The sequence below is a fragment of the Manacus candei genome, unplaced genomic scaffold (genome assembly GCF_025592945.1).
Source record: "Manacus candei isolate 608988 ecotype Guabito, Panama unplaced genomic scaffold, ASM2559294v1 h1tg000007l, whole genome shotgun sequence".
NCBI lineage: Eukaryota > Metazoa > Chordata > Aves > Passeriformes > Pipridae > Manacus > Manacus candei.
Window position 1 is genome coordinate 6548581 of NW_026138055.1, and position 21100 is coordinate 6569680.

The window sequence follows — 21100 nt, forward strand, 5'->3', positions numbered from 1 at the left end:
GCACAGAGCCAGGAAATTTAGCAATAAAGTAAACAACAAGACCAAGGAAAATGTACTTAACTTTGTTCTGGTTTTATTCACTTGATCAGTGTCTGGACATCCTTAAATTTACCACGTTCCATTTCAAAGGAGACAAGTGGCAGTTGTGCTGCCTTGGGCTTCATTCCTTGTGTTTCCACAGGTGGTAGAACATTGCTGTGATATTAGAAGAACAACTAAAGATATTCAGACATAAAGGAGTGATGGTATTAAACTTGGCTGATTTTAGTTTGTGTTTAAAATTAGGATGTCAGATCAGATTTCTCCTTCAGCACCCCTTTATGGCCAATGGAAAGAAACGGGCACTTATTCAGAGAAATTTTTTTAACCTATCTTTGATGCATATTTTAAAAGGGGATCAGTCATCCTGTCCAAGAACGTTTACTTCTCATTATTGATTTTAGAAGAAACCCCGGAGATTAAATTTCTGGTTTAAACACCACAGTTACCTGTTTTTAAATAAGGTAAAGAAACCTAAGTGTCCAGAATTTAAGGAGGGCAATGTTTTGAAGTAAGATTTTAATGCCTGAGGGCTTGGTTCCAGCCTGACACCCATTACCACCTGGAACAACAATGGAATTCACCTCCTGTCACTGTATATTGCAGGCAGCTATGGCTGAGCAGGGTAGTCAAGGCTCCCCTCATATTCAGTGAGGGAAAAAATGTGGTTCATGTGATGTATTTTAGAAATACTCTAGTATAGAAGGAAACATAAGCTCTTCCTTCTCTCCCCTGACTCTCAAGGCAGTTGGGATATAGCTACAGTCAGACAGAGATGTCTCATCTGCAGAAACATAACTGTGGGCAGATGAATCCCACCCGAGACATTCTGTATGACTTTATTGCTTCTTTCTACTCTAAAGCTGCTGGTGGAACTGCAAGACTGTGAATTCAGGTCAAATTCAGGTTCAGTCTTCTGATACCCACAAGAAGTTGCAAGAAATCTTGATTACTGACTATGATGGACCCATAAAAGTACAATTCAACCACGAAAACCAGCCTCGGAAATCAAGAATTTCTCTCCACTCTTCCGACTCCCTCCAATTAAAATATTATTTGATTTGTTTTCCTTTTTTTTTTAATAACCACCCTGTTTGACCTGTATTGGAAATACCACTAAATAAGATGCTTTTGTCATCCTTACAGAGTTCCCGAGCTTCTCTTGTTAACCCCTCAGTGCAATGTCTCTCCATTATCCTCCTGCTCAACATTTCTAGAAGTCTGCAATGAATAGGTGATGGAATAAACTCAGGAAAATGCTGATTATTGAAGTTCCTGGAAAAATTAGCAGGGATGTTATACAAAGTGTCAGAAACTAGAACACTGGGAAATTTGCACTGAGATGAATGTATCATTTGATACAGGGAATATATTTATTGAACAGAATGGGACATATTCAGAATAAACACAAGAAAACAAACAATGAATAAACTCTTGTTACATTTCTTTTACTTTATGATGCTGTGTTATATTCAGTTCTTGTTTTTTGTTGATGTCCTTATTTTGGTTGATGTTCAACATTGCTTAAATAATGCAAATAACTCTTTATTTGTGCTACAGCTCTCTCAGCACATTCTGGTGCCTCTCCCTACTTATACTTGATTTCTAAACAGGAAATAGATAACTTATTTTGCCAGAGAATTCAGTTCTCTAGAACAAGACTAAACTAAAAATTGAATGGTTGTGATGGCTGGTGACTCATTGCTTGCCTGATACAAGCCATAAATGCAATAACATCGAAGATGCACTCAACACTGCAGTGTATGTGCAAGTGTATGTGCAACCAATGACTTGCTTCTACCATCATCACCAGAACTAAGAATAATAAGGACACTTATTTTTTGGTTTTAATCACAGAATTGTTTAGGCTGGAAAAGATTTCCAAGACTGTCAAGTTCAACCTGTGTCTGACCCCCCCCTGGTCACAGCCCAGAGCACTGAGTGCCAGGTCCAGTCGTTCTTTGAACACTCCCAGGGATGGGGACTCCACCACCTCCCCGGGCAGCCCATTCCAATGCCTGACAACTCTTTCCATGAAGAAATTCTTCCTGATGTCTGACATGAAGTTCCCCTGGTGCAACTTGAAGCCATTTCCTCTTATCCTGTCATTTGTTGCCTGAGAAAAGAACCTGATCCCCACTTTGTTACAACCTCCTTTCATGACTGTGTTTAACATTCCAGAAATCCTGTGAACTAGGAAAATATTTTTATTTATTTCATTCATACTCAGAACAACATTCAGGAGACCAGTGGTATTCATCCAATAAAAAGTGTTTTTTTAAATTTTCTTTTCCCAAAACTACAGTGTAAGTGAAAACTTTCTAAATGCTCCTCATCCAAAACTAAGAATGGTTAGTCAGTTTTATATGAATCAGAATTGGTTTCTTACTTAAATCTAATTGATATCAGAGAGTGACATTAACAGCTTCCAAAACTGTTTATGGAAGTCTCAGGATACTGCAGTAAATGTATGTTCTCAGTGACATTTTAAGTCAGTTTCATCTTGTTTCTTAACCTTATTTGATGATCCCTAATCAAAATTATATCATATGTAGAGGATTAGAGATTAGTAAGTGTTGCTTTTACTTGAACCTGCCTGATAATAGAGAGCAAAAGTTTATTGATGTGATATTTTTATTAAAATAAATCTTACCATGAAAAAATGAAAATTTGCTTTAAGCTGTGTATTTATTTTCTATCAGAATAAGGAAAGAGTATATATAAAAATGGCCAATATGAGTGAAAGATGGGCAGAGAGAACGGAGAGATGAACGTCCACATTTAGATGATTTTTGAAAATGGGTGATACCATTTTAACATCTTTTAATCACTTCACTTGAAGTCTGATTTTCAGCCAAATCCTTCAAATCTGGATTTAGACATGTGAGAATTCAATACAATGAAGATGAGGATGATTATAAACCTCACAAGCCTTTGTATTTGGCCAGGATTCTATTAGGTAAAGCCATGAGTCATCAAAAAGCTTTAAGCTGAAGGAGGGTAGATTTAGGTTGGATATCAGGAATGAATTCTTCCCTGGGAGGGTGGTGAGGCCCTGGCACAGGTTGCCCAGAGAAGCTGTGGCTTCCCCATCCCTGGAAGTGTTCAAGGCCAGGTTGGATGGGGCTTGGAGCAACCTGGGATAGTGGAAGGTGTCCCTGTCCATGGTAGGGGCTTGCAATGAGGTGATCTTTGAGGTCACTTCCTACCCAAACCATTCTGTGATTCTATGGGGAAAAGAAAAAATTAAAAAAAGGCAAAACCAAAACCAAAACTATGATTTGTAAAGCTTTTGATCCCTGTTTGGTACAAGAGAGTAACAAATGGAGACAGGAAAGGAGCAAGAGACAATGAGAGTTTTGGCTGCTAAGGTTGCAATTCTCTAGCAAACTAAAGTTGACTGGTATTCCATGTAGTCATCCATGATTCTAGTCACAGTCACTATGAAAAGTGTTGTCAGATAACAATTTAACCCAGGCTAGATGTGCACCATCCTCTGGAGAAGCCTTTCTCTTCCTATGGATTGTGGAGGGAGCCCAGGGCAACCCTGCATCTAACACAGGATCCACAGTGACACTCAGTGAATGAGGACCAGGACAGCCTGAGTGCCAACAAGCTGCAGTTTTGGAGGGCTCAGTCCTGCCACTGCCATCAGAACCAATTATTCCTGAATAAATCAATTAAATGGTGTTTAACCCCAGTAGAAATAGAGAAAAAGGTCCTTTGTGAGAAAGAGACCGGAATTAAGTTGGTTTTTTTTTTTCCACAGGAAAATCATGGCTGGACTCCAAGACGTTTTGTAAGACTGATTTGTTTTTTTCTTACGTGTTCTTCTGGTACATTCATCTGCTTATTTGTTTAAGGAACGTGGTGCTGGTGAGAGATGCTGGATTGATGCCTTGGGGAGAGCAAAGCCTTTTATTTGTCCCCTGGCAGGTTCTCCCCATGCTCCACACTGGTATGGTTTCCCTGTGACCTGAAAGGACCACCTTTAAGGGTGAAAAGTAGTTTAGTTTCCCGGGCCTTTCCAAACTTGCCCTTTCCTCTAGTTCTGTCAGCAGTGGACAGAGGGTCATTGGAGCTTATTTTTGTAGACAAGGGCACACTGTCAAGGGTTTCATTTCACATCCAAAGCTTGCTCATAAATTTTGCTGGCCTTCAAACCTCACAATAGCAGGATTTTAATTTTTCGAAAGGCAGCTGCTGTCCAGGCTGGCAGGACTGTTTCTCTCAGAGCCTTCTCTCACCCTATTTCGATTCACGAAATTCTACAGGCCATGAAAATAGTAATAATAAGGGAAAAAAATAATGGCAAGAATGTTAAGACTCACTCCACAGCTCTCTAGACTTCATTTCCTCAGACAACTGACTGCAAGCCCCAGTCAAAAAGAACTTGTATGTCATGTTTTGCTTTCAGCAAGATTCTCTCTTCTCCTTTATATCTCTGCACAGTTTACTGTCTTGAAGATGGTCTGCTGAGGTTACCCACTTCTGGGTGTTCTCCTTCATCCTCTCTATCACCTGTGGCATTGGAAACCTCATGTAATATTCCTGAGCATCAACACATCATTTTTCAGGTAAAGATTAATATTTGGCAACACCCTAGTGCTCCCCACTAAGACCTTGAAAAAGCTTCTTAAGGAGAGATGGAGTGAGAGAAAAAAGGTGGAGAAAGAAAGCCAAGGAAATAAGAAGAAAGAGAGAAAGGAAGAAAAACAAGTTTCACAAACTGTCTCTGATGCTTTTTAGGAAAATATTTTTTTTTTTATTTTCTCTAAAATTGGCTAAAGATTGAAACATGGAATATTGTCCTAGTCTGAAAGACCTGTGGGCTAAAGTGCTATTCTCAATATGGGTCCAGGCTCTTCTTTGTAATGTAACTTGATAAAGGGCGTCAATCCTGAGATTTGTAGAGAGTCCCCATTTCATCTGAAGGACAAATTCCCAACAGTGGGAAGCAGGAGCAGAGTCCTAAACATCATCTTTCTTGAATGAAAACTACCTGTGCTCTACCAGTGTGTATTATCTTCCCCTGGCATCTCTTCTTCAAAAGAGGGGAGGCTATTTTGAAAACAATATCCCAAATCTCATGCTGGTTATGAGATAAACACACTTCCCATGGGTCTTTTTCACCACTCTGGGTTTCTGAGGAACTTTGGATTCTCAGGATGTGTCAGTTCTTGTTCTCTCCGTATGACCAGGTGTGAGGATTTGGAAATTCAGAGCTCCCCAGGTAAGTCTGTTGCAAGTGGTATCTGCAATATCTCATTATAAAAACTGCAAAATCAGGGTTGTTGTGCTTTCCCCTCTTAATGTAGTTCTTCATTGAATGTGTCAGGAAGCAGCTCCCATTTTAATGTTTGATAAATAAAAAGAGATAGGAGTGCTGCAAAATACTCGATACCACTCATTAACAGATCTGGGGAATCCTCCTCAGATCATCACTGTGTGCCCTCCCTTCACCTTTTCTCTTTCCAGAAGAAAGATACGAGCCAGGAAATTCACAACAGGAAACTGCAATTATTTCTGTTATCTTTATTGCTGTTTCTTCCCCCCTCCCTCCACCCAATCAGGAGCGAAAAGCCAAAGGACGGCGAAGAGCAATTTGCCTTGGAAATGCAACATTTTGGGTGTTCTGCCATTGATGCTGCATTTTTAATACCCACCTCTCTGAGTGTGTTATCATTAAAACTTCATGGCTACCATTTTATTTATTTATTTATTAGCAGCAACGCCACCCCTGCACTCGGCAGCGCTTCCTGCCTCCCCGATTTCAGCAGCGCCTGACCCCATTTCAGTCAATTTTCCATATCCTGCCTGTCTCGGATCCGCCGAGGGAACACACTGATGCTGTGTTTATGCTAATTTTATGCTCTCTGAGTTGTGTCTGTTATTCAAAGCAGTTGAAGCAGTTATTGCCAGTAATCTTATTTCTGTGAGAGCCCCCGGGGCAGAGCAAGCCTCGGAGCCGGTCCTGCAGACCGTGTCAGAGCCATCACAGCCTGCTGGTAAATGGCAGCTCTTTCCTGCAGAATCTGATATCAGTTACTTGGCAAACACAGTAATAAAATGAAACAAATCAGATTTTCAAGTAAATAAACCAGACTTCAATGGCAACAACAATGGTCAGGACAACAGGATTTTAATAAGTGATGCTATACGGGGGAAAATATCGGAGTGCTGCATCCCTTCTTCTTCCTGCTCTGCCCCTGCTCCAACCCAAAATTATCTGCCTGAGCCCTTATGTACTGAAAGCAAACCAAAATCAAAAATACTGCCAGAGTGGAGTATGCTCTCCCAGTCAGTAAAATGGGAATTCACTGATGGCATGTTTGGAAATTCCCCTGCCAGGGTCCTGAGCTGTTGTGTTGGGCAACAGAAGAAGAAAATGAATTGTTATTCCTGTTTTTCTGCTCCATAATATCCATAGGAAGTTGTACCAGACCATCTGCATTACAGGACAGATGGATGGTCCCTTCCAAGGGAAACCTTTTGTTTGGAAGAGCTAAATGTAATCTGTGGTTTTGCCACCATTTTCTTGGGCACCTTGGGTGTATTATTTAAGGATGGGTCTGGCAGTGCTCATCACCTTTTCAACAAGGTTTTCAAGCAAACAAAATCACCCACTTCCTTGGTGCTTTCCTAAAAGCCAAATAATCAGTGGACAGAAAAGGTATCTTATTCTAAAACAGCATTTAGAGAAAAACTTGAAGTTCTGCATTTTCAGATAGTCTTGCCTTGGAAAGCGTTTAAAATTTTGTCAGAAAGCCAATAGCTGGGGAAAAAAAAAAATTGGATTCTGGCCAATTTTCAGTTGCCAAAAATGTAAGCCATTTTTCTCATAAGAAGCATTTCCTCTAGAAAACTTCAATTTAAGAAACATTTTTCAACATGAAGACATTTCGAATGGAACATTTTCATGTTTTTCTACTGCCATCAACAGCACTCAGCTTTTATTGTGCAGCTTAAGGCCATGTTTGCAGCATACTGTGCTCTTTAGAAACTTGCCCAGCTATGTTGAGTCCTCTATAGCATCAGGAGCTCCCACATATAAATTTATATATGTATATATACATAAATGAAACACAAAATCTGGGATTTAATCTCTTTATGCTATAATTTCTCATCTGTCAAAACTGATTAATAATGCTTCTATTTCATTACTCAAATAATTTTTAAACTTTTCTGAAAGTTTAAAAATCTGTCATCTGTTCTCTATGCTAAACTTCCTGAGCAGCAGAAGTTTTACTCTGATATCACTTTCCTCATATTTTGTAAATCTGATGAAAGTATTTGGAACTTAATTTTTGTCTTTGAAATCATACAAGACCAAAAGAAACATTCAGATCACCCACATGCTCCTCCTGGTCTGATGGAAAATTAAATATACCCTGACTGATCACTGTCCCTAAAGCCAATTCATGATGTTTGGCCACATCCATTATAACAGTTCTTGGTCCCCAAAACACTGGGTGGCCCCTCACAACGTGTATGTTGGAAATGATTCCTGGTTGAGGAACTGTGGAGTATCAAGGCATGGTAATATTTCCTTGAATTATTTCATTTTACAGTACATAAATAGTATATGTTTTTGTATCTTCTCTGATCAGAAGATAAGCAAAATTTGTGAGAGTATTATTCTATTTTCAACAATATTTACATCAGTTTTAAAGGAGGTAGCAGGCTTTGCATGTCCAGAGAAGGGCAGTGGAGACAGTGAAGGGTCTGGAGCACAAGTCTGATGAGGAGTGACTGAGGGAGCTGGGGGGGCTCAACCTGGAGAAAAGGAGGTTCAGGGGGACCTTTCCACAATTCCCTGAAAGGAGTTTTTAGCCAGGTGAGGGTCTGTCTCTTCTAGGGAACAAGGGACAGGACAAAAGGAAAAGGTCTCCAGTGTGCCAGGGGAGGCTTAGGTTGGATACTAGAAAACATTTCTTCACCAAAAGTGTTGCACAGCTGCCCAGGGCAGTGGTGGAGTCCCCATCCCTGGAAGGATTTAAAAGTCATACAGATGTGGCACTTGGGGACATGGCTCAGTGGTGGCCTTGTCAATGCTGAGGGAACAGTTGGAGTAGAAATGAGAACAGGGAATGAAATAAATGGTGTTTTTTCCCCACTGAATTATTTTCTCTACAGACTTTCTTTTTTTTTTTTTTAACACACACACACACACTTTTTATAAAATACTAATTTAAAAAAAAAAAAAAAAGAAAGAACTATGAGCATCAATTGAGTTTTATTCCTTAAGAACAGAAATGCTTAGAAAAATGATTTTTTGAAAACTTTTCTAGATGAAAATAATATAACTGTTAAAAAGATGCAGACAGTATTCTGCCTACTTCTGGACAGATGTTCCTTGCAATAGTTGTATTTAATATGGAGGTATTTCTCCATTCATGAAGCAAACATCAGTTAATTGGATTGTTCTATAGATTTACTAATTCAGAAAAATATTCAGAATATATGTATGTGGTTTTTTCATCTATGTATGTATAAATCTAGGTTAAAATTTATTTATGGTCTTCATCAATGCTATTCCTTCTAAAGTAAATTTAAAACGTCGTCATGACTTTGATAAGAGAGGAATTGGACCAATTAAACTTTTTATATCAATCTCTTTTACATCATTCTCGAAGAAGGTGATGGCTGAGAACAAGCATATATGTCTAATGTCCTTCCAATATTAGTATTATATTTGAGCAATTCATACCATTCCTAATGAAATGCTGAAAAAAATGCCTTCTGAATTTTCTTGGGTTTTTTATTAATAACATTTCCATATGTAAACACAAATATAAACACAAATACAGCGTAGGCATGTACAGCTTTGACAGTATTTTCAAGTATCCGTTGGCAGGAAGCTACTTTTTAATATTAATGGCAAATTGCTGGATTTAGGATATCCAAAAAAACAGTTTTCTCTTTCTGTATATATTTGTTTTACATGTTTGGAAGCATTTGAGGCTTGGAAGACTGGTAGTTATTGTGTGTCCTTCTTCTCACAATTCAAACTAAGGGGTCCTGCTGTGCAGTATTGAGGAAGATGGTCACTAGCCACCTGACAGACAATTTCCAGAATTTGGATATTTGGCATCCAAATCAAGGGATATATCTCCAAAATTCATAGAATCTTAGAATGGTTTGGGTAGAAGGGACCTTAAAGATTATCTAGTTCTTACCCCTCTGCCATGGGCAGCAGCATCTTCCACTAGATCCATATAACCTGGAAAGGTGTTCCAGTGGGATAGAGGATCACAATGAACTTGGGTTAACTGAGCTGAAGGCAACAGCTGTCAAGGTTATTCTGGATTTTTATTTTCCTGCTGAGACAATATTTAACTTTTTGACCAGCTGAAGCAGCACCAGGAACAGAAAAGGAAGGACCAAGTCCTATGCACAGGTTTAACATCCCTAAATTGCTTTTGCAGCTACTGGAGAGAAAGAGGCATCACTTGGGCTCCAGTGTGAAATGTGTGTCTAAGCCTAGTGGGATAAGAAATCTTTTGGAGGTTTCCTGTACATCATCCTCATGATTCAACCCCAACTTGAGATATGGAAGACAATTGCTCCTCTGCCTGATGCAAACTCAAATCTCCCTTTTTTTCCTGAGACAGAAACTGAGTCTTGTCATTTTAGAGATAAATAGGATAATTTTCCTATTACTGCTCAGTTACTTGTCGCATCAAAGATATCACCTTATTTTAAACAGATGGTTTAAATTGCATATATTTTCCTTTTTTTTTCTCTCAGTTAGCTCCTTTTATTGTATTATTTATTTCCATGGCAGAAAGGAGACTTTTGAATCATAGAATATCCTGAGCTGGAAGGGACCCACAAAGATCATCAAGTCCAACTCCTGGCCCTGCACAGGACATCCCAATGATCCCACCATGTGTCTGAGAGCACTGTCCAAACACTTCTTGATCTCTGTCAGCCTTTCAGGTCATGACCACTTCCCTGGGGAGACTGTTCAGTGCTCAACCACCCTCTAGGTATCAGTAGTTTCACATTAGAGAGAATAATATGCTGCATAACACAGTGACAGGCCAGTCAGCTTCACTATTTTCAAGAACAAGTCTCTTGAGAGCATAGTTTTCTATCCCTAAAGATATTTATGTCACTTGTCTTTAAAGAACTTTCTCTTCCATCCATTGTGGATGTCCCATCATAATCTAAGCTTATACAATTGCAATAAATAAGTTGAATAGTACCACCAATGCAATCATCCTTACAGTCAAACAAAGGAAAAAAAAAATCTAACTCATCCTTTCATATGGAGTCTGGATTAATGTTCCTGGATTACCTCAAAGAATCTTTGTTCTTTCAAATGCACGGACAACAGTGAGATGATTGCTTCTTTCTTTATGAATGAACATAGACCAGGGCTCTGAGTAACCTGGTCTAGTGGAAGGTGTCCTTGCCCATGGCAGGGGGTTGGACCAAGATGATCTGTAAGATCTATGTCAACCCACATCGTTCTGTACTTGCAGGATTCTAACATGGGAGCCCTAAAGATCAGCTCTTCATCTTTAGATCCACGTTCGTTTTGGCAACGAGAACATAGAAAATGAAAAAGATAAACAATCCATTCCTATGCAGGACTTCTGCTGATGTTAAAAAAATGCTAATAGATTAAAGAAAGTCATACATTTTTTCATTTTATTCAACCTAATAAAAATACATAAATTTGCTCACTCTCTTCCTCTCCAAAGGGTTCATTATTTGCCATAGACTGAATGTTACCAGTTAGAGGATTTTCAAATATTGTTTCCTTCCTGTTTCTCTTAATTTGGCTGGAGGTGCAATGATCCAAGTGAATTGGAGCATTAAATTCCTAAAAAAGAAAGTACATCCCTGATTTCCCCCTGATGAAGCAGAGTATACACACACACATACGTACACACACATGCACATGTGCACACAGACACACCATTTTAAGCCCCAAATATTGTGCTGAAACATTTCTCCCTCACATATAGGCTTGGGAAGAATTTAGTGCTAAATAAATGCTGCCTCAAACCAGGCAAGATAAAACATAAATCATTGCATTAAAAACCTCTAACAAGTCTATCTGCTTTTTGAAATGACTGGGAGATGAAAGAGAGGAGTCTCATTTAAGAAGGCCCAGCGGAACAGTTCTGCATTTATATAGCTGTTATCAAAAGCAATTCATTTGGAGATCAAATAGACTGACAGATAGGACAAGCAGGGGATCACTACTGCCTTCAGGCAGCCAAAAGCAAGGCTGGTTTCCCAGTACCATCACTAATATTGGGTCTAGTCAATGCTCGTGTCTATTATGGCTCGCAGTAACAGCCAGCTGAATGTTAATATACACTTCTTACACTCCAATTCGATGCCAATTTTTAGTTGAGGGAGTAAATAGTCTACAGCCCTTTCTCTGAGTTTTTTCCTTTTCCTTTTTCTTGTGGGAGAAGCTCCTTTTGTAATTATTGTGTGTCTGCTGTAGATTTAGTTCTTACAAAGGCAGTGCCACTGAAGACTAAAGCAAGACAATGAGCTTGTCCCTGTCCCGTTAGGAATGTGCTGTGGTGTGTGCATGGACAGCACCTCTCTTCTTCCTGTGCTGGAGACATGCTGCTCCTTATTTACAGAAAAATCTACATTCTGTTTGCTCCTTTCAAAATAAAAAGCACTGTATCAGCACAAGGCTGGCTGCAATTTCTCCAATTCAGCACGTCATAAGGAAAATTTACTATTTCCTCTCCAAAAACACTGTCCTTACCATTGGGGTAAGCATAAAGACTTGTCTATGTTGATGTTAGCCACCTAAAATATGTGTACAGTGCTAAATCAGAGTGAAGAAGTGATCCCAGTTTTTTGTGTTTTTTTTTTTTTTTCTGAGCTCAGGTAGCACAGAAACTACTTGTGTTTACACAATTTAGCACAAAGTTTTTGTCTAGTGGAAGGTGTCCCTGCCCATGGCAGGGGGTTGGAATTAGATAAGCTTTAAGGTCCCTTCCAACCCAAATCATTCCATGATTCTATGAAATCTCTTCGAAATGAAACTGTCTAATCCTCACTGTTACAGCTTCTCAGGATCCCAAGAGATGCCTCCATGGCCCTAAAACATGAATATTATTTTCTGTTGGGTTTGTTGGTTTTTTTAATGGGAGGTCTGCCTTATGGCCACAGTGATGTTTTTACTGCATCATGCTGAGAATATATGTTGCATGCCTTGGGGTGCAGTGGGAAAGGAATTTAGGATGCTGCAGAGTATAAACTGCTAAGGACACTCTTAGCAGATTCCTTCCGGCCAAACGTGGCCACGATTATACCCCAACCATCTTAGGATATATCTGAACAAAGGATTTAGGAACCACATACGATGGATTTCTAATTGCTTACAGAAATCAATGCTCTGTGAGATGCAATTGCCTTGGAAAATTGAGATCTCAGCTTTCTAATTTGAGTAAAATAAAAGGTCAGAAACAGCACAAATGCAAAAAAAATTGGAACATGGCATGAGAGTGGATAGAACATGTGGGGATATGCTTATCAACTTCTTTGTTATATGTTGCATCTTTTTATATAATTTTTGTTACTATTTTCTCTTTGTTTGTTTCTTTTGCATTGTCAGATGCAGTCATCACTGTATGGACAGCACTGGAGACTCATTTGGGTGACAATTCAATGGTCTCTGTAAGAAAGCAGCAAACAGGTAAGCTAGATAGTTTTTCCTGGACAAAAGAGAACTGGGAATTGTGGAAGAAGAAAGAGAGAAGGAATAAAAATTGAGAGAAAAAGGCGGGGTAGAAAATATGTGAAATGAAGTACAACAGGTAAAAGTAGAGATAATACACCAATTCAGTACTCAGGGCTTGATACTAAAAAATGTATACACAAGATATATTAATTAAAGGCACTGAATCACCATTAAAAATTTGGCCCTTAAGTCTTACAGAATGTTTTGTTTCCAGTGCACAGTCCCCTTTCCTTCAGTGTAGAACTACAAATTGAATAGACCAATGTAGTCTGGAAAGGGATGCACAGAGGGCAAAGTGGGAGCAGGGTAGACAGGGAATGACCATTCACTCTGTCTTCCAGTAAAAGGACTATGAACTAAAATAAATAGTTCAAAAGACAGTTTTCAAAACAGAACATTCAAAAGGACTGTTTCTTCAAAGAATATTTCAGTAAACTAATGTGTCCCTTGATGTCTGATGACAAGATGACACTTAAAACTCACCTGGGTTAAAAAAACAATAGGACAAATAAATGGCAAGAAATCATCAGGGAATGTTAAATAGAAATGAGCTTCCTCTGAGCTGTAAGTCACAGGATTGTGGGGGAATACACCAGAGAAAGCATCAATCTTTGTTGTCCTGCTTCTTTTGTTATTCCCTTGGCACTCTGGACACTTTTAGTCACTAGGCTAAATGGATCTTTGATGTGGACCAGCCAAATTATTCTGTTCCCATCACAAGATGTGTCTTTCTTTTTTTTTTGCTGGGTCTCACTCTTTGTTCCACAGCCCAACTGCCCTGCAGATAGTTTTCCTGCAGAGTTCCTGATCTGCTGACCTGAGAACCTATTCATGGGTTAGAAAAAAATCAAACCCATTATGAACAAAACAAAGTCATGGTGCCTCTAGTGCTGCCAGATCCATCGTAAGGAAATCCAGTGCAACACTTGGATGCCAAAAAAGATGGGATGAAATACTAATTATGGCAAGACTTTACAAAAAAGGCTATCTGCCCCCATGAGAGTCCAAGCCTCCAAGCTAGTCTCTCGTGGAACAAAAGTAAGTTGTCAGATTTGAATAATTTCCCTGCATGTGGATAAATCCTCACATTTCTACACAACCCCCCCTTCCCCCTCCTCCCTACTCCCCCCTCTCTTCAGTTTTGCAAACAAGAAAAGAAACACTAGGAGCTATTTCACTGGATAACCATGCAAATGAAACAGGAGATTTAAATGTCTTAGCAAGGAGATCAGAGACACAGTTGGAAACAGCTGTAAGGGGCATTGGGATGATTATAAGGGAATAGGATGGGTGCATTATTTGGCTTGGTGACTTCATTAGTGATATTTGGCATCAGATGCTCAGCTGATGTGAATCCGAAGAGCTCCTCTGTGCCTGCTAAACCCCTCTGAGGATTCACTTATTTGTCCTGAATATGGATTTCTATATTATTCTACTTTATTTTTTTCTCCACTGTGTTGGTCTCCAGGCAGCATTTTGAAAATAGGAATTTAAGGCATGAGAAGATATTTTGTGAGATGGAACAAAACCCAGGGTTTACCTGTTGCCTTGAAGATTCTGAGGACTCATTAGAGACAAAATCTTGGGGTTTGATTCAACTTACCCACCAGTAAATGAAATTTGGGAATACATCATCCTTACACAGGCTAAACCCCTAAATTCCTAGTGGCTTGTCACTCAGAGTTGTTGCTGAAAATGTATAAATTGTGGCTTTTTGCTCACACAGCAATATCAAATACCTGTGCAATTTTCAACAGGAATTGTCGCTCATAAATTTCTGATTTCTTTTAAATATTTCCTGAAATAAAATAAAAATTAAATAGGAGAATTTTCTTTACTTTTAGCTGTTTTTCTAACAGATATGGGAGTGTTGTCCTGCTCCAAAACCTGTACATTTACTGTTTGTAAGATGGAAGAATCTTTAGCATAAAGTAGAAATATGGTTCCTTCTGCAAGAACGTTGAGTGTTCTGGGTTTTATTCCCATTTGAGGAAGATGGAGAAAAATAAGCAGACATTTGAGACATCCTGCCTGACAATATGTGTCCAAAAATTCAACCATTTCTGTCCCTGGAAGCATTTAGAAAAACATGTGCATATGTTGCTTATGGACGTGGTTTAGTGGTGGCCTTGGCAGTGCTGGATTAGCAGTTGGACTTGATGATGTGAGAGGGCTTTCCCAACCCTGATGATCCACAGGTGGAATGGGTAAGGAAGACAACAAAACACTCCTTTTCATGCACCCAGTGGACGCACAAACTTCAGACTAAGTAATGGAACAACTGCACCTGCATTCAGCAGACAAGATGTGAGTGGGAACACTTCTATTAATAATAACAAACGTCTAACTCTTTCATAAAAGGAAACACCACCTTTTTCTGTCAAGCTAAGACTGCACGTCCCTGACAGTGCACCATCCGTGGCTTCTCCTGCCCATACATTTAGGGGGAAAGTTACCTAACACAGGGAAGAATTTTTGTCTGTAAAGTACTGGAAAACACACAACTTTGGTCAATGTCCTTAAAAAAGTATCAGTACTCAGAGGGTCATTGAAAGCTTGGAACATTTGATTTTGCAAAGAAAATTTTAAAACAGAGATGTTTAGGAAGACAGACAGTCCCTGTGAAACCATTAACATTTAGTTCACCTCTAAACCATGTCCCCAGGTGTCACCCCCGCACATTTTTTGAACACTTTAGGGATGGTGACTCCATCACTTCCCTGGGCATCCTGTTCCAATACCTGACCATCCTTTTAGTGAAGAAATTGTCTCAAATATCCAATCTAAACCTCTCTTGGTGTAACTTGAGGCCATTTCCTCTCGTCCTATTGCTTGTTCCTTGGGAGAAGAGACTGATCCTCACCTGGCCACAATCTCCTTTTGCAACCCCAGTTCCTCAGCTTCTTCTCACTAGACTTGTTCTCTAGACCCTTCACCAGCTGTATAAACAGATATGTAACACTCAAAACCTTTCTCCTCCAGGGAGGTTTAACAATTTGGATGCTAAGCAGAAAGTCTGACATTCTCCTTAATGCTCTAACCCCATAACTGCTGGAGTTTTCTGCCCTTCTTCTGTGTGTCCATGAGCAAAGTGATGCACTTCATATCTGGTTTGAAAAGCACATTAAAAAAGCAGGATTGCTTTCAGAGTGCTGAGAGACTGGTCAGCATTGAAGGTCTGCTTGACCAGCAGAGTTTGGTACAAGCAGCCAAGGTGTGAATGGGGCAAGTTCCTTGAACTTTCAAAGGCGTTGGATCATGGAGGTGCAAGCTCAGGAAGCATCACTGCAGTTGAAAATATAATTATACACCAGGTGGTACAACACCCAGAGCAGTAAGTATAAGCAGAGGGTTTATAAAACGTGCAATCCTCAAGATGATGGTGCTGTTAGAGGGTCTTTCATGGATTAGGTCTAGGGACTCTTGTTAGTCCAAACTGAATCCTCTTTCACCGCTGCAAAGAGCAGAGGAGTCTTTCACGCAGTGTCAGAAAGGCAAAATTTTATCTCTGTGAGTACCTTATCAGCCACCTCATGGGCAGCTCCAGCAAGTCCTTGCAATGTCCCACAGTCCATTGTGTGTAAAGAAAACATCCACATTTTAAGCCCTCAGTGCTGTTGTATCACAAAACACTGCTCACAAGATAACTGCAGGCTGGAGCCATGAATCCATTTTCCCCTATTTACATGAATTTTCCTCAGAGTCCTTCAGGAGGTATCATACTCAGCACTTCCCAAAGGAAATTATGTGTATAAAATTCATGAGAAATCCCTCTTTCTCCAGAGTATTAGTAGACATCTCTCTATTATGCAACCCAGGAATATTGTGAACCAATAAATAAACCTGGAGGATGAAGGATATTTGCCTCACCAAAGCAAACATCCTGAGAGGTGTGAGGAAAATATGTGCAGTCATTTTAAGGGATAGACTTGGGCGTCTTTTTTTTATTTCTGAGAGATTCATGGTGATTAAGATCAGAGCAGTACTGGCTGAGCCTCAGCAGCAATCTTAACATAGGAATGTGATTCTAATCTGTAATCATCCTTGTAATATGCCTATTTTATTAAGCAATATTAATGAGCCTTATATATGTCATATCTTGGTAGAGCAGAGGAGGAATTTGGTGGCTTAGTGCAAGTGATTTTTTCCAGCTTTTGTTCATTTGAACAGAGTAGGGCCAGAGTTCACCTGAAAAGCAGGTTTATGCTGGAGCTCAAGGTTTCTAGTCTGCCATTAAAATGATCAGTGCAGAATACACTGTCCTTATAAAGTTTGTAAAAGTGAAAAGTTATTTGAAGCTGAATTTTTGAAGTTACTAGACTGTACTACATAGTTTAGGGAAGGAACTAAACTGATGGATGGCCTTTCAGTACATAAAGGGGACCTGTAAGAAAGACAGGGACAAACTTTTTAGCAGGGCCTGTTGAGATTAGACAAAGAGTGATGATTTGAAACTGAAAGAGGGTCAATTTAGATTTGGTATAAGGCAGAAGTTGTGTTTTTTTTTAAATTAAGGTGGTGAAACACTGCAACAGGTTGCCCAGACAGGATTCTGTGGCCTTGAAAGAGGATTTGTGTAGACATAAGCAGTAAATTAACCACATTTATCTTTTAGACCCTGATAATGCAGTCAGAGCTTTCAAAGATTGCTTACCAAAGCTTTGCAACATGACAAAATCAGACATGAAAGATTCAACTGTATGGGAAATTTTTTAATATTTGAAGGTTGAAACAGCTCTGGGTGAATAAAGAGGATTGGATAATGGTGTCAGAGGTCTTGATTGCTGCCCTGCTTCCTTTCCTGGGCTCTCTCCTTGTCTTTCCCTTGCTGATGTAGGATATGGCATTGCCAACATCAGCACACCTCTCTCAGGATTAGGGATGAGGTTGCACACATTTCCTCTCCCCTCTTTCCTCTTTGTCCCCCACCATTCATGTTTTAAAAAGTATCTTCCTTCTGTCCAGAAACCCTTCCTGCTCTCCTGGGCTTTCTGGGGCTGTGGAAAAACAAAGAGGGATGTGAAAAAAGGTGAGGTGGGCCAGCTTCAGAAAGACAGGAGATTGCTGGACCAGTCCAGAGGCCAGAGGAAATCCTCAGGGATCACATTGTTCTTTCCTGCCTACTGTCAAGGGTGATGGTGTGTGCCAGGATGACTGCAGAGACCCTTGGCATGTGTGCCCAAAGGGGAAGGAAGTATGTGATAAAAACAATTCAGTTTTCTAGTCAAAACTGTGGCAAAGATCTAAAATCCCTCACTCCTTTACTAAACTATTTGCTGGTGTCCTCATTCCTTACACCCCAGTAGTTCTACTCTGGATTTGCCTGGTTTACAGGGTTTTGTCTGTGCAATAGGAAAGCTATTTTCAAAATTCCATTTCACCTATTTTTAGTCTGTGACCATGTCATAAGATCAGTATTTTCAGAGGTGTTTTATTCTGCTGTGAGACTAAGATAAGAGCAAGAGATGCAAGGAGAGGCACCTTATGCAGGCACCCACTGTTAGCTACAGAGAAAGACTAAATTTACACTGAGTTTTTAATTTTCATCTGGTTTAAAATCCCTCCTTTTTCTACCATGCAAAGTGTTTCAACCATCTGTGTTTTCTTTGTAAACTCTCCACAAAATTTTAAACTACTTCTTGCACTGCAGAAGTCAAAACCAGAAGCACTATCAATCCTAGAATAAAAGCAACCTTTTCTCATTTAAAAAGCTTGTGTCTGTGCAATAAAATAACATTAGCTCTTTTGTGAGATCTTTATCCTGAGAAAAACCATCTTTAGTGATTATCTATCATGATGACAGGCTGTTCTCAGTCACCAGCTGTCAGAACAGAAACTCTGCCTGGTAAATACAGATACATCCTTAAGTACAGTTTTTCTGTCATAATAAAATGTACCTCATTTTATATGATCACAGAATTGTTTGGGTTGGATAGGATCTCAAAGGTCACCAGTTCCAACCCCCTGCCATGGGCAGGGACATCTTACCCTTGTCCAGGGTGCTCAGAGCAGCATTCAACCTGGACTTGAACAATTCCAGGGATGGGGCAGCCACACATAGTTGATCCACTGGTCACACAACATAAGGAGCCTGTCCCATTACATTATTAATCATCCCCTGAGAGATGGAGAATCAATCATCAATTGGCTGAATAACAACTTTTAGTTACTGTTTGTATTTATAGATAACCTGATCCCTCTGTGACCAGACTACAAACAGACCTGCTCAGCAGTGACTTCTGTAAACACATTTTGAGGCTCTCAGCCTATTTTTAATCCACTTAAGGTGCACCATGTTAATTTTGAGAATTTTTTTCACCTAGTTTTGCAATCAAAAGGTTATGGTGTACCAAGTGAAAAGCCCCACAGATGCCTATTGCTTGAATACTGCTGCCTTTATCGACTGAACTTGTAATCTCATCAGAAAAAGAGCTATCAATTTACTTTGACAGGACCTATTTTCCATAAGCCTGTGTTGACTGGCATTCCCTATATGTCCCTTCTTTATTTCTGAGGATGGGGGACTCCAGGGTACGAGGGAAGAGGGTTTGCCACAGCACATACAATCTGCAGCTTCAAATTCAAGCACCAATTGTCAGCCTGTCTCCTGGAGACTCCAGCAGCCTGAAATGGCCCTGCAGTTATTTTATGCTTTGCTCTCTCCAAATCAAGACTGTCCTGTCTAGAAATCCAAGGAGGCCTTTCTCAGTCTCTATATAAATAATTCTTTCATACAGCCAACATTATTAGTCATAGTGTGCAATGGGTTCTGTATTAGAATAGTAAAGAAGCCCACTGGCAGTGTGAAATGACTGATCTCCGCTGTGGATGGATCTGGAGCTGAGTCCCAACAGCCCCTACCTGGAGGCACAGGAGAATTTAAGTTGGTGAGGCGGAGGAGGGATTGGTGATATTAGGGAAGCTGACAATTTGTGTGACATGACAGCTCTTCTGCATGGACTGCACTTTTCTTTTCCTTTCCTTTTTTTTTCCCCTTTAACCCTCAGCACCTTGCAAGTGAAACCAGCTTAGGTGCACTTATTGTTTCTGTTTCTATTTCAACTTTTATTTCTATTTTTACCTGTATTTGTATTTCTAACTCTATTTATATCTCTATTTCTATCTCTATGTCTATTTCTATTGCTACCACTATTAGCATTTCAATTTTCATTTCTATTTTTATCTATTTTTACTTTCATTTCTAATTCTATTTCTATCTCTATTTCTGTCTCTATTACTATCACTTATTACTATTTCTATCTCTATTATCTCTATCTATCATCTCTATCTCCATCACTATCACTATTGTTATTCCTTTTCCTTTTTTCCTTTTCCTTTTCCTTTTTTCTTTTTCTTTTTCTTTTTTTTCTTTTTCTTTTTCTTTTTCTTTTTCTTTTTCTTTTTCTTTTTCTTTTTCTTTTTCTTTTTCTTTTTCTTTTTCTTTTTCTTTTTCTTTTTCTTTTTCTTTTTCTTTTTCTTTTTCTTTTTCTTTTTCTTTTTCTTTTTCTTTTTCTTTTTCTTTTTCTTTTTCTTTTTCTTTTTCTTTCTTTTTCTTTTTCTTTCTCTTTTTCTTTCTCTTTTTCTTTTTCTTTTTCTTTTTCTTTTTCTTTTTCTTTTTCTTTTTCTTTTTCTTTTTCTTTTTCTTTTTCTTTTTCTTTTTCTTTTTCTTTTTCTTTTTCTTTTTCTTTTTCTTTTTCTTTTTCTTTTTCTGTTTCTTTTTCTGTTTCTTTTTCTGTTTCTTTTTCTTTTCCTTTTCATTTCCCTTTCCCTTTCCCTCTCCCTTTCCCTTTCCCTTTTTCTTTCTCTTCTTTGCTTTTTATTTTTCTTTTTCTCATTCTTTTTTTTACTTTTACTTCTATTTCTAATTCTATTTCTATCTCTACATCTCTATTACTATCACTATTACTATTTCTATCCCTATTACTATCACTACTAAAATTCCCACTACTACCCTTTTGTTTCAAATATGATTTCAATGGCAACTGGGCTGCCAGGATGAAACTACACTTTTTGAAAATAATTAATTAGAAACAGCCTCAATGCAGAGGACTCTAAAGCCTGAGTGGGCAAAATGGGCTGAGTTACAAGCAAAGCTGTATTAACATTTTCATTTTGCACGTGAGGAGCTGAGGGGCAGAGACATTAAATGAGTGGCCTGAGGTCAGAGAGGGGAATTGGCAGCAGGATCCAGACTTGAACTGAGGACAGCTCATATCCAACCTAATTCAGAAGTTGCAAGTTTCATTTTCCATTACTTTTTTTCTTGTGTCTTCCTTTTTACTCTCTGAAACAAGCTTAGATAACCAAAATGCTGTAGTGGATTTGTCTCAGGAC